This window comes from Babylonia areolata, chromosome 21 (genome assembly GCF_041734735.1).
Source record: "Babylonia areolata isolate BAREFJ2019XMU chromosome 21, ASM4173473v1, whole genome shotgun sequence".
NCBI lineage: Eukaryota > Metazoa > Mollusca > Gastropoda > Neogastropoda > Buccinidae > Babylonia > Babylonia areolata.
The window spans coordinates 28,475,322-28,490,321 of record NC_134896.1 but is presented as its reverse complement, the minus strand read 5'-3'; the positions used below and the strand labels follow the sequence as shown (position 1 = coordinate 28,490,321).

Genomic DNA, 15,000 nt, shown 5'->3' with positions numbered 1-15,000 from the left:
ATAGAAGCTGCTCTTCAGACGACGACGACGACGACGACGACGACGACGAGAGTGTCATTCTGGCCATCATCAATATCTTGCAACTGAAAGAGGAGAGAGAGGTTAGACTAACAAAGCGGTTTGCTGAGTGCAGTTCATCATCATTAAAAAAAAAAAAAAGAAAAAAAGAAAAAAAAAGGATTGATCTTGCTTTGCCATTCTTACAGCAAGGTAAAGGCAAGGTAAGGAGTTTATTTCGTGTACCCCTTGAGGGGGTGAGAGGTGGGAGGAGGGGGGGGGGGGGCATTGAAACATTACATACGTTCATCCTGTACACATATCCAATACATACACAAAAGAGTGATGTCAAAAACAAGAAGCAGGGTTGAAGTTAGATTGATAAAGGGTGGGGGTCAGGGGCTGGGGGGGTGTGGGGGGGGGGGCGTGAGGGGAGAGGGAGGTGGGGGGGGGGGGCTGGTGAAGGGGGGGGGGGGGGTGGAGGGTTGGAGGGTTAGGGGGAGCATACATACATTATAGCCTAGGGATTCCAGATGCCGTTTGTCAATCGTGACATCAGATTTTTTTTTTTTTTTTTTTTTTTCAGTCAATGACACTTTTCATAATGTTGGCCCAGACTTGGAACTGGGATCTTTTAACTCACTCAGTACGGCCAGTCCTCTCTTCTCCTCTACACAGACCCCTCGGATGTCCAGTGGGTGTCTGGGTCAATTGTGGTATTCTTTGTCAACATTCACGTCTTCAGTATAAGAGCCTTCCTCTTGCAATATTTTGATGATGGTAATTGGGGTGAAACGCTGTTAACGTCGTCTCTTTCGCCGTTCGTATGGAAAGAGTTAAACTGGTGGTGTGGCGAATACTTATAGATTTGTCCACACACTCTGACGCCGCCTTCAAACTGAAACTGAAAATTGTTGTGTGTATACGTACGTAGTAGCAGTACCACCAGCAGTAGCATTAGCAGTAGTACTAGCAGTAGTAGTCGTCGTCGTCAGTTTGACTTCTTTCCACTCTAAGAAATATTACGTGTGTGTGTGTGTGTGTGTGTGTGTGTGTGTGTGTGTGTGTGTGTGTGTGTGTGTGTGTGTGTCTGTGTGTGTGTGTGTGTGTGTGTGTGTGTGCCTGCGTGCCTGTGTGTGTGTGTGTGTGAGTGTGTGTGTGTGTGTGTGTTTGTGTGTATGTGTGTGCGCGCGCGTGTGTGTGTGTGTGTGTGTGTGTGTGTGAGTGTGTGTGTGTGTGTGTGTGTGTGTGTGTTTGTGTGCGTGTGTGTGTGCCTGCGTGCCTGCGTGCATGTGTGTATGTACGTATATGTGTGTTCACACTTGTGTATGATTAGCACGTATATCGCCTTAATCCTTTAAAAAAAAAAAAAAAAAAAGAAAGAAAGAAACAACAGAGCTTTACAAATACGATTATTGCTGTGGTTATTATGATCATGATGTTGTTGGTACTGGTATTGTTATTGTTGTGATCATTATCATCATCATCTGCATCATCATCATCATCAGCAGCAGCAGCAGCAGCATGACAGCCGCACTGAGCGAGCCTCGTCACCGAATACAAGTACAGTTCCGTCTTGTACTTTCTTGCAAACTCAGTGACCTGTGTATTGACATTCTCAGTGAGTGGTCCATGCATAGGCCATTAACATGAAACAATTCTTCTTCTTCTTCTTCTTCTTCTTCTTCCGCGTTCCCTGGCCACGCTAGATTTTCAGTCCGGTCAGGACAGCGAAGTCCGTGGTCCGTCGTAGGGACCCCGCCGGTCCCCACAGTTTTTCCTGGAGCTCCACCGGGCTGGGCCACGTCTGGTGTCTCAGAGCGTCGAAGGTGGGGTAGGACTGCAGGATATAGGAGGGGGTCTGTGGGCTTGTGCCACAAGGGCACTGGTCAGTATGTGATATCTTCAGACGGTAGAGATGGGAGAGGAGATGATAGTGTCAAACGATTCAACTTTGACAACATCCTGACCCTTTTAATAATTAAAACAATGCCAAGAGCAGCGCTTTTTTTCTTTCTCTTTTTTGAAGGCGAAATTGATAACCGCTGTTGACATGTTCACTTTCGACGTGTTGAAAGTGCATTAGCGAAACTTTTTTCTCGATTCATTTTCTTTTTATTACGTGGAATGAATAACGCGTGGTTGATTTTGGATGTTGATTAATTTTAATGTTGTTCTACTGGACCTCTGAACAGTCTTTTGTTTTCTTTTTCATTGGCTTTAAGAATCTTTTTGGGTGGAAATCCGCAGAACTGAATCAGCTGAAAATAATAGCATGGAAGAAGAAACATCCTTGAAGAACACCAATGTTCAGCACAGATGATCAAGTAATCGCTTTCACTTCGGTACTCCGACTAGCCTTTGAACCTATTGGGACACTCGAATGTCAACTTTAATGTTAATCAGTTTCAGTTTCTCAAGGGGGCGTCACTGCTTTCGGACAAATCCATATACGGCACACCACATCTGCTATGCAGATGCCTGACCAGCAGCGTAACCCAACGCGCTAAGTCAGGCCTTGAGTGCATGCATGTATATTTGTGTGGCTGTCAGAATGGATTTCTTCTTCAGAATTTTGCCAAAAGGCAACACTTTCGTTGCCATGGGTTCTTTTTCAGTGCGCCACGTGCGTACTGCACACGGGATCTTCGGTTCATCGTCTCATCCGAATAACTAGGACACTTAGCTTGATTTTCCAGTCAAACGTAGGAGAAAGGGCGAGAGCGGGATTCGAACCCACACCCTCACGAATTCTCAATGTTGGCAGATGAGCGTCTTAACCATTCTGCTACTTTCTTCCTTTAATGTTAATCATATCTGCTAACATCTGAAATTGGATGGAACTAAGGTTAGAGAATGCTGAACTGAAGGCAGCAATAAGAATACAAGCAAGAGCACCATGGCATTCTAAATGCTGGAGGTTCCGAACCGTTGTATCGAAATTTACGGAATAGTCTGCCAGTCGTGGTGCATGATACTCTATATATTGATTCATTCCAATGTATGCTCAGAGCTCCATCTGTAACTTTTCTATTTCAGGCTGAGTGAGTGAGTGGAAGACATTCAGATACTACTACTTCTACTGCTACTACTACTACTACTGCTGCTGCTGCTGCTGCTGCTGCTGCTGCTGCTACTACTACAACTACTGCTGCTGCTGTTGCTGTTACTGCTACTACTATAATCATTATTACTGATATATCATTATCATTATTATTGTCGTTGTGATGGACACTTCTATTAATTAATCACATCGAATAAACGTTAGTTTATCTTCTTGTCTTAAACATAAGTAAGCACTGCTCTATGAATATCTGTCTGCCTGTCTGTCGGTCTGTCAGCCAGTCTGTCTCTGTCTGTCTGTCTGTCTGTCTGTCTGTCTCTCTCTCTCTCTCTCTCTCTCTCTCTCTCTCTCTCTCTCTGTCAGATAACGAGATCACAAAGGCGAAAATGTGGAAACTAAACGAGTTCAAAGTAAACTAAACTTTGGAAATCCAATAAACCGGAAGTACAGTTCACCCCACACAAACTACAAAGTTAAACTGTACCTTTAAACAAGCCCAACGTTCTGCGACGGGAACCCATCCCAGAGAACACTGAACTGACTAGAAAAGAAACTGGGTTCTTGACATTTAAGTTCACTGGCGAGAGTATTGATTGATTGATGTGGATTGATGTGGATACTTACATAGCGTTGAAGTAATCCGCGTGTGGGGGGTGGATGGGTGGTGGGTGGGTGCTGATTATCTGGTTGCGGTTTTCCGCAATTTATCTTTATTCTTATCTTATCTGTCTATTATAATCAATGTGCAGTATAGTAGACTATGCTTATAATTATATTCAAATAATGTTTTTACATTAAGAATACAAGTTATTACCTGCAGTGTGTGGATGTATGTATGAAACGGTGTATGTGATATTTTTTACATTTGTATCTTCGTAATATTCGTAAAAGCTGTTGTTGACTTTTACAGTTATGGTCCCCATGTTGTTTACTTGTCTATGTTGTGATTATGCACCTGACCAAATTTCTCCAGTTGGAGATAATAAAGTTATTCTTATCTTATCTTATCTTATCTTATCTTATCTTATAGCGCCTATCCTCGGTCAGAGACCAAGCTCTAAGCGCTTTCCAAACTCGGGGTCATTTGCACAACAGGTTGCCTACATGGGTAGAGCCCACTGACGGCTGCCACTGGGCGCTCATCATTCGTTTCCTGTGTCATTCAATCAGATTTTTCAGGCGCACGCACATACACACTCAGACAGACATGTTACATTTTAAGTGCATGACCGTTTTTGTTTATTTACCCCCGCCATGCAGGCAGCCAGATAATAATACAGGCAGTACAGATAATCTGATCATGAACTGGGCAAAAGGGAGAGAGAGGGGTGTGAGTGAAATAGGGAGGGACGGGGGAGTCGGGGGAGGGGCTGATAACAAAGAAGGCATGATTCGTTGAACCTGTTGTCTGAGGTGTTGTTTTGTTTTGTTTTTTTCTTCCTTCGCAATGTCAGGGGTTTAAAAAAAATACAATTTGTTGGTTTTTTTGACTCACTTGTGTAAACAAAGTCAGTCTATGTTTTAACCCGGTGTTCGGTTGTCTGTGTGTGTGTGTGTGTGTGTGTGTGTGTGTGTGTGTGTGTGTGTGTGTGTGTGTGTGTGTGTCCGTGTGTCTGTGTGTCCGTGGTAAACTTTAACATTGACATTTTCTCTGCAAATACTTTGTCAGTTGACACAAATTTGGCATAAAAATAGGAAAAAATCAGTTCTTTCCAGACATCTTGTTTAAAACAATATTGCACCTCTGGGATGGACACAAAAAATTAATAAAGAAGCCTAATTATATGCAAACTGCATTTACTGTTATATTTATATTTTTTGTATTCTCTAAACTTGGCACTTTGACCTCTTATTCTGACACAACAACAAGAGGAGTCATTATTATCATTTTTTGTTCAAACAGGAACTTCTTTTGCTAAGCATGGAATTTTTATTTATTTTGCAAACGTTTTGGTGCAGATAGTAAAAAAGGGAACTTACTCTGTAATTAATGCTAGGGGACTTAATTTATCACAAGTGAGTCTTGAAGGCCTTGCCTCTCTTCTTCTTCCTTTGCAATGCCGGGAGTAAAAAATAATACATTTTGCTGGGAAGTGGTGGGTTTTGGTGGTGGTCGTGGACTTTCTGCTCGACTGTTGCTATTTTGATTAACAGATCGACTCGGTGATCTTCTGTGCTTCATTGATTTCCAAGCTGATTGTTTTGTTTTGTTTGAGTATGTTCTTGAATTTTTTTTTTTTCAGAAATGAGTGTGTGGGTGAAGGGGGTGCGGAGGGGTGTGGGGCGATGTGTGTGTGTGTGTGTGTGTGTGTGTGTGTGTGTGTGTGTGTGTGTGTGTGAGTGTGTGTGTGTGTTTGTGTATGTGTGTGGGGGTATGGGGGGATGGATGAGAGAGAGAGAGAGAGAGAGAGAGTGTGTGTGTGTGTGTGGGGGGGGGGGGTGGGTGGGTGTGTGTGTGTGTGTGGCGCCACTACAAGTTTTATGTTTTCATTGTTATTTGACATATACTTAACGAAGCTTTGTCTCGCTCTCTCTTTCCCCCCCCCTCCCTCCCCCCCCCCCCCCCCTCCCCCCCGTCTCTCTCTCTCTCTCTTTCTCGGTCGGTTTGTCTGGCTGTCTATCTGAGAATGTATCTAACTTACATTCTATGTATGATTCATACATCTATTCATCCTCTCTCTCTCTCTCTCTCTCTCTCTCTCTCTCTCTCTCTCTGTGATACATCTATGTTAGCTGAATGTATGTCATTTTACAATGCACGATGCGCTGTCTGTGAAGAATTGTATTGTATTGTATTACTCTTTTTGTCACAACAGATTTCTCTGTGTGAAATTCGGGCTGCTCTCCGCAGGGAGAGAGCGTCGCCACACTGACAGCGCCACCTTTTTCTTCTTCTTGTTCTTTCTTTTTTCTTTTCTTTTTTTAAATTTTTTTGTATTTTTTTCTGCCTGCAGTTTTTTATGTTTTCCTAAATTTGTGACACCCTTTCATAAGGGGCAATGTCCTATAAATGAATAAATCATTCATTCATATTCTCTCTCACTCTCTCTCTCTCTCTCTCTGTCTGTCTATCTGAAAATCTATCTGTCTTACTGGAAATGAACAAACAATTAGGCATGGAGATGAAATGATTAACAAAAAGTAAAGAGTGGTAACTCTCCCCATTATCTATCTTACATTCTACAGTTCTACTGACCACATCTCAGTGGATTGGTATTTGGCCAGCCGACTGCCTGTTCCAATCGGAAATCATGCAACAGTGTAGACACTGCTGCCTTTTCCTTTTTCTTGTTTCTTTTTTTTCTTTGTATGTGTGTGTGTGTGTGTGTGTGTGTGTGTGTGTGTGTGTGTGTGTGTGTGTGTGTGCGTGTGTGTGTTATTCTGCGCACTGTTTAGTACAATGACAGTTTTCCTTTGCCTCTTCGTGTTGTTTTTCGACGTTATATTTACACTAACATTGTTGACAGTATCAGTATCAGTAGCTCAAGGAGGCGTCACTGCGTTCGGCCAAATCCATGTACGCTACACCACATCTGCCAGGCAGATGCCTGACCAGCAGCGTGACCCAACGCCCTAAGTCAGGCCTCGAGAAACCGTTTGGTTAATATTATTCATCTCTTCTTATGTGCAGAGTTAGGTCTTCCTTTCTTTGTCATTTATCTTTCTGTATGTATCGTATCTCCTCTTGCGGACTCTATCATGACCAAAAGACGTAAACTCTGGCCATCAGAGGGTGGCTAGAGGGTTGGGGAACTCAATACAAACGATGAGAAAAAATAAATTGAGTGATGAATCCCACATTCCATGTTTCGCTTGTCAGTTTAACGACTTCTCTTTTACGAAGTCCTTTAAGTAATTTCCTGTAACTGTATTTAGAGGGGTTTTTTGTTTGTTTTGTTTTTCTTCCAAATTTCACCCACATTTTTACCCTCATTTGTCCAGTTTCCCCCAACCCTCCATTCATCCACACCTCCCACCCCTTCTAACCGATAATACTCAGATGTATTCATAAACACTTTAACAAAATGTCTTCAATCACCGATATGTGTCACGGGACATTAAACAAAAATTCCTCCTCCACATTCCATATTATAAATCCGGTAAAGTTTGGGGTTTTTTTTCATGTATTTCCTTTCGCAGAATCAATATCATCCGAACACATATCTGACTCAGGTATCTGCAATACAAAATAAACATTTTTATTCGCAAAGATCCAGTCAGTGCGAAAGAAACACGTCTGCTTGTATACATTCAGCTGAACATCATAGCCTGCAAGAGACCTGAGGCACTAGAGAACTACTGCGTGGGGTCAGTCAGTGTAGACTGAAGTGCGTGTGAACGGATCAAAACCAACTGTTTTGGACTTCGCTTACACTGAGAAACCCCGCTGAACGTGCAGAATGGACTGATAGAGTTATAAATATGATGGATGAAGCTTCCCTAGTGTCTGTTAAAATGATCTTAATTGGTGATTTTAATAATAATAATAATAATAATAATAATAATAAGGGGCATTTATGGCGCTTAATATTACCAAAGCCCTAAGCGCTTACAAAAACAAAAATACATACAGGACAAGTATACTGGGACGAAACAGCACAGGCATCAAGGGACAGTCACCACTTCCACCACGATTTTGCCGTTCTCTTATCACGCACACAACAGACGCACACACAGAAGGGACACACAAACTGGAGAGGAATTAATTTCAGGACTCCAATACTATGTGGACATAAATGTATGAATCCTTTGATCTAATTCGGCTAATTGACAAACCTACACTGATTACTTTTACGTCTGCAGCACTGATCGATCATATTCATGCTTCTTCGACAAACAACAAATCAACAGAACCATGCTTACCACAACGTTTGGAGGTAGCGATCATTTACCAGTCTGTTTCACATGAGCAAATCAATGCATTGAATTTCGTCACAACTACCAAAGGTAGTTAACTGTAGACGTTTCTCACTCTTTGATCTACTTCTGTTTCCGTGTTTGATACAATGCAATGAATTCCTCCATCTCATATGTACATCACTTTACTGATCCTGATGAAAGTCTCAAAACGTGGCAAACGATATCATTCAAAGAGACACGCTTCTCGAAACAGGGAAAGAAAAGGAATTCAAAGCAATAAAGTCAATGGTTTAAAACGTCCACCAAAAATGAAGCATATTTAAACTGTTTTCCTCTAAATCTGACAGACCTTCGATATGGAAGGACATCAACCAGCTGACTCATAAACATAAAACCCATTGCTCAAAGACATTTCTGTGCAAAGCATTTACAACCACTTTTTGTAATTTAGCTAGCTCTGTGATCCAATCCAGTAAAACCACTGACAATAATTCAGATGTACAAAAAGAAGACAACTGTTCGTCCAGACATATCACACCCACTTTGAACAGTCCCCCTACGTGCGAGGAGGAGGAATTTGGTTTAATGTCCCATCACACATATCGGTGACTGAAGACATTTTGTTCAAGTATTTATGAATACATTTGAGTATCATCGGTTAGAAGGGGTGGGAGATGTGAATGAATGGAGGGTTGGGGGAGACTGGGCAAATGAGGGTGAAATGTGGGTGAAATTTGAAAAAAAAAAATTTAAATTCTAAATACAATTACAGGAAATTACTTAAAGGACTTCGTAAAAAGAGAAATCTTTAAACTGACAAGCGAAATAACTGATAATTAATGCAAAAAGTCAAAAACATCAACGTTCTCAGTCACTTGTGAAGACACACTTTCGTGTGATTCATCAAGCTACAGTCAAAAATTATATGCTTAATTGTCAGGTCACTAAAGCATATGCACTTGACATTAGAACAATACTTGGTCCGTAATGAATTTGATAATAGTCTGAGAGCTAAACTCAGAATTGGTCTGCGACTCGGACCAAAGTCTGAGAGAGTCAACTGACGAGGTTTTAGACTTGAATTCAAGCACCTATAAAAGTCTCTTTCCCTACGTGCGAACACGAAGGATATAATGCTCTTGTTTGCTTAAAACAGACGGCTAGAACAGACCTTCAGTTAATGATACAGATGGCTACGTTTTAGGAATAGCTTCTCCTGTCTGGCACTGACACGTGCACAACGTGATATGTCACAATCACAATTACATACGTAACATCAACAAAGTCATGGTACCACTGCCTAGCATAGATTTATTTGGATCAAGACTCACTTGCTTTTGCGAATGTATACGTTAGCTTTATGTTGCAACACGTTTCACTGTCTTTGAAAGTAAAGGGTTATCATCACTATCTGATGGAGGAATTGGCTCTTACTGTTAAGAAATGATACATGTCATAAGCATTTTGTAAAATAATGTCTCCCTCTCCCTGTGTGTGTGTGTGCCTGTGTGTGTGTGTGTGTGTGTGTGTTTGTTTGTGTGTGTGTGTGTGTGTGTGGCTATATGTGTGTGTGTGTGTGTGCGCGCGCGCGCGTAGCTCTGTGTGTGTGTGTGTGTGTGTGTGTGTGGCTGTATGTGTGTGTGTGTGTGCGCGCGCGCGTGGCTGTGTGTGTGTGTGTGTGTGTGTGGCTGTATGTGTGTGTGTGTGTGTGTGTGTGCGCGCGCGTGGCTGTGTGTGTGTGTGTGTGTGTGTGTGTGTGTGTGTGTGTGTGTTGCTGTGTGTTTCTCTCTCTGCCTCTCTCTGTGTCTCTCTGCCTTTGTCTGTCTGTCTCTCTGTGTTTCTTCCTCCCACTCTCTCTTTCTCCTCCCCAGGTTGTCCTCTTTCACCCACTCTTCTTATTTTGCCTTTCATTCTCTCCACGTGTATGCGCTATTCTAAAATAATATATCTTTACGCTTTTGTATACACTTATTCATGTAGTCCTTTCCATGATTTGTAACCAAAATGATGCTTCAAATGTTTTGTTTGTTCAAGTTGATTTTGTTGTTGTTGCTGTTGTTGTTGTTTTTGGGTGTGTGTTTTTCTTTTCTGTGGGGTGTGTGTGTGTGTGGAGGGGGGGGAGTGTGTGTGTGAGAGGGTGGGCGGGGCGGGGTTCCTTTATTCGTTTGTCGCGATCTTTCTATAAATTTGTTCACAATTCACATTTCGAGAGCCGGATGAGAAAAAGCATTGTTTGCTGATTCCCTTACCCTCTGAAATAAGATTGAATTCGATTTGATAAGATTCTCTCTCTCCTCCCACCCCCCCCCCCTCTCTCTCTCTCTCTCTCACTCTCTCTCCCTCTCTCTCTTTCACTCACAATCCGAGATACATTCTGTTTTCCAAACCTCCAGAAGAAAAATACCTCGGGGTACAACTCTCGAAGATGCTGCAGATAAATCCCAAGTCTCCAAAAAACTGAGAAACCACCACACAACCCAACAGTTGATCACAACAAATATGACAATGAATCCAATCCACAATCCTCAGCAATGGATTTCTTTTTTGTTTGTGTTGAAATTGAACTACGCACATCACATATTAACACGTCTTTTTTTTTCTTTTTTTTGTCCAATTTATTTTGTCCAACCAAGCTCCTCTGGGTAAAAAAAGAAATAATCTCACCACCACAACCACTGACACTCAAGTCGCGGCACAGCTGCTCCGTGAATGGTCCAACCACTGACTGACTATAGGCACGGCAGCGTTGCACACACGCTGAAGGTCCAATTACGTTTTTGCTGGGAGCCTGAAAATTGAGTTTGCTTTTCTTTCACACTCTCCTTCTCATTGCTCAGGAGGGGGCCCTGCGCGCGCGTGTGTGCACGGGGAGGGGTGGGAGAGAGCTAGAAAGGGAGGGAGGGGTGGAGGGAAAGACGGGGTGGCGGGGGGAATTCCACGTTACTGAGAAAAGCTTGGCACAGGTTAGATGCGTGCTACAGCGCATTTCGTTAGTGTGAGAGCGGAGTAGGCTACTTGGTGAATGATGTAGTTTTCCGTCTTGTTCCCATTCTCTCTCTCTCTCTTCTCGCATCCCAGTAACCCATTCCCCCACACCCCCACTTTTTCTTTTCTGCCTTTATAAAAAAAAAAAAAAAAATCATTCCTGCAATGAGTGTGGAGAAATGCTGACGTTTACTACTACTTCTACTACTACTCAGTACTGCTGCTGCTGCTGCTACCACTACTACTACGACAACTACTACTACTGCTGCTGCTGCTACCCTACTACTACGACAACTACTACTACTGCTGCTGCTGCTACCACTACTACTACGACAACTACTACTACTGCTGCTGCTGCTACCCTACTACTACGACAACTACTACTACTGCTGCTGCTGCTACCACTACTACTACGACAACTACTACTACTGCTGCTGCTGCTGCTACTGTTATATCTGCTTATCATTTGCTTTTTCTACTACTATTGCCACTGCTGCAGTTGCTGCTACTATTGCTGCGGTGCGGCTAATTCAGTATTTTTTGTATTTTTAACTTATTGCTACACTTAGTGCTGCAGCCTTGGGGGCTTGCTGGCCTTTGGTAACCATCCCAACGCCGATTGTCCTAAAAACCTCTTGGCCGAGAGAGAGAGAGAGAGAGAGAGAGAGCGAGGGGATGTAACTTGGGCAAAAGGCTCTCCATACTATAATCATTCTAGCTTGGACAGATGGGACAGTAGTTAGTTGCCTCCTCTGCTGTTCTGATCGTCAAAGTCAGCTCAGTCGGACACGACTGAGTATTATTCACTTGCAGAATACGCGTTGTTTATTTCCAGCTGGCATATCATGAATCAGTAGAACCAGAACTAGCTGCAGCAGCAGCAGCAGCAGCAGCAGTACTAGAAGTACCATTATTATCATTTTCTTCTAATTCTTCTTCTCCTGCTCCTGCTCCTCCTCCTCCTCCTCTTCTTCTTCTTCTTCATTATCATGATGATGATGATGATAATTATTATTATTATTATTATTATTATTATTGCATAATTCGTCATAACCTCTGGACAGTTTTCTTAAAGACAGCTCTATAGCAATTCTTTACGCTCAGTTAATGTAATGCCAAAGCAGAACGTCCGTAATGAAAGCGGGCCAACTTGAACATGCCGGCGTTCAGATCACATCAGATCAGCATTCTTTCCTCTAGCCATCATCATTTTTTTTTTTTTTAAAGGTGTGTAAAAACAGCCTTACTGCGATTCAGCGTTATGTTTCTTTGTATTGTTTGTTTGTTTGTGTGTTTGTTTGTTTGCTACACCTCACTGGTAGGTTATCAAAGAACGTCACACACACACACACACACACACACACACACACACGCACGCACGCACGCACGCACGCACGCACGCACGCACGCACACACACACACATACACACACACATACACACACGCACGCACGCACGCACGCACACCCACATACAAACAGAGAGACAAAGAAAGACGGAGACAGACTGGCAGAGTAAGACAGAGACAGAGAGACAGACAGACAGAGTATGAGACAGAGAGACAGACAGACACCAAAAAAACACAGAGACAGAGGAACACAAACAGAAAGAGAAATGTATGTTCGCAACAACCGGCAGTCCATTATCTATTTCTCTTCGCACTCACTTCTTCCAGAGGGAATCGGTGACACCACACACAGTCACACACATTGACCAATGCCAGGTCACCATGACACCACACACGGTCACACACATTGACCAATGCCAGGTCACCATGACATCACACACAGTCACACACATTGACCATTGCCAGGTCACCATGACATCACACACAGTCACACACATTGACCATTGCCAGGTCACCATGACACCACACACAGTCACACACATTGACCAATGCCAGGTCACCATGACACCACACACAGTCACACACATTGACCAATGCCAGGTCACCATGACACCACACACAGTCACACACAATGACCATTGTCAGGTCACCATGACACCACACACAGTCACACACATTGACCATTGCCAGGTCACCATGACATCACACACAGTCACACACATTGACCATTGCCAGGTCACCATGACATCACACACAGTCACACACATTGACCACTGCCAGGTCATCATGACATCACACACAGTCACACACACTGACCATTGCAAGGTCACCATGACATCACACACAGTCACACACACTGACCATTGCCAGGTCATCATGACATCACACACAGTCACACACATTGACCATTGCCAGGTCACCATGACATCACACACAGTCACACACAATGACCATTGCCAGGTCATCATGACATCACACACAGTCACACACAATGACCATTGTCAGGTCACCATGACACCACACACAGTCACACACATTGACCGTTGCCAGGTCATCATGACTGACACGCCTTTCCTTCCGATTACACAACACAGGATAATAAACTGTTGCTAAAGCTGATAGTTATACCCAAGCTGATTGTTTTTCATCCATTCAGTCCCTTCAGCGTATATAAAATTCTACTGACCGACTCGTCATTCAGAAAGAAAAGATCTGAGCACATCACTCCTATTTTGCAACATCTGCATTGGCTCCCTGTCACACAGAATAAAGTATAAGATCAGCACTCCATGTTATAAATGTATTCACAAATCTGCCCCTTCCTATCTTTGTGGCTGATTCACCTCTACACTCCATCTCGCTCTCTACAATCGGCTTCGGATCCACTCTGTTTACGCATACCCAGATTCAAACACTCCATTGTTGGCCGCCGTTCTTTCTCTGTCTCTGGACCTTGCATTTGGAATGAACTTCCTCTTTCACTTCGTCAGGTCTCCGCACTCAGCTCTTTCAAGCCTGGCCTTAAAACCAACCTCTTCGCAAGATAACCTCCCTCCCCTACCTCTTCCTTGTCTCCAGTTTCTTCTTCAGTTTTAGAGTTATGCATGCGGGTGAATGACAGGGTGAAAGCGCTTAGATTTGTCTCTGCACAAGATTCAGCGTTATATAAATACTATCATTATTATTACTATCCGATGACAGCCAGAGTAAACTACAAATAATTAGGAAATAAAATCTCGACTTTGCCATTTCCTGCCTTACTGTTTTGTTTCCGATTAATGTTTTAATACTTCTCTGCCTCGAATACTCTTTTGAAATAAGAATACCAATAAAAACCAATTACCTTTTTTTTATCCACTGAATACCAGTTTTGTTTACAGTTCGAAATATACCTGTCCGACCTAAAAACAAACCAATACAAAACAACAACAACAACAACAAACAAACTCTTTCTCATAACCAACACGCCAACAAAATCACTGTATTCCAAAACAAAGAATTTGCAGTACATTTGATACACAGTAGTGTTGTTATTTTTCCCCCTCTTTCTTTAACTCACTCAGTACAGCCAGTCCTCTCTTCTCCTCTACACAGACCCCTCGGATGTCCAGTGGGTGTCTGAATGACCCAACCTTTAGCTTCCGTCGTCAGAATTGTGGTATTCTTTGTCAACATTCACCTCTTCAGTATAAGAGCCTTCCGCTTGCAATATTTTGATGATGGTATTTGGGCTGAAACGCTGTTAACGTCGTTTCTTTCGCCGTTCGTATGGAGAGAGTTAACACCTGATTCTCACTTCATCAGCAGTAGCTTCATGACAGACTTGGTTCACTGGAAGCCTAACCAGCATCTTTATCGATATTGGATTATTCACTTTTTATGTAGTCGCCGGTACTGATGAAAGCGGATATCTTCCAGTTTCTCCGAGCCAGTTTGTTTGGACAGAGTACAGTGGCGCGTCCAAAAAATTCGTTTGATGGCAAAAGTGCGCACGATGTGTTTGTGTTATGTCTTCTAATCCCTATATTATCTTAGCAGCATGAACCAAGATCTGTTCATTCTGCGTACTGAATAATTTGCGAAATGAACATGGAATTGATATGAGCAGGGGTTTTTTTTGTTTTGTTTTTTTTGTTTTGTTTTTTTGTTTTTTTTGTTTTTTTTTGGGGGGGGGGTTTCAATGATGGTTGTTGTTTTGTTTTGTTTTTGTTGTGGTTTTGGGTTTTTTTTGGTTTTTTCTTCTCTAA

The 15,000-nt window shown here is 42.7% G+C and overlaps 1 protein-coding gene across 3 annotated transcripts in view; it reads right to left on the bottom strand.

The window, feature by feature from the left end:
- The window catches only part of LOC143296457 (neuroglobin-like), a 324,409-nt gene that overhangs the window by 208,767 nt on the left and 100,642 nt on the right, over positions 1-15,000 (bottom strand). Inside the window, exon 1 of one of the 3 annotated variants that reach the window (XM_076608398.1) lies at positions 10,281-10,630. The exons of 1 other annotated variant lie outside the window; for it this stretch is intronic. The gene's annotated coding sequence lies outside the window, so the exon portion shown is untranslated. Of the gene's footprint in view, positions 1-10,280; positions 10,631-15,000 lie in introns of those variants that run through there. One more of the 3 variants, XM_076608397.1, reaches the window with a different exon arrangement.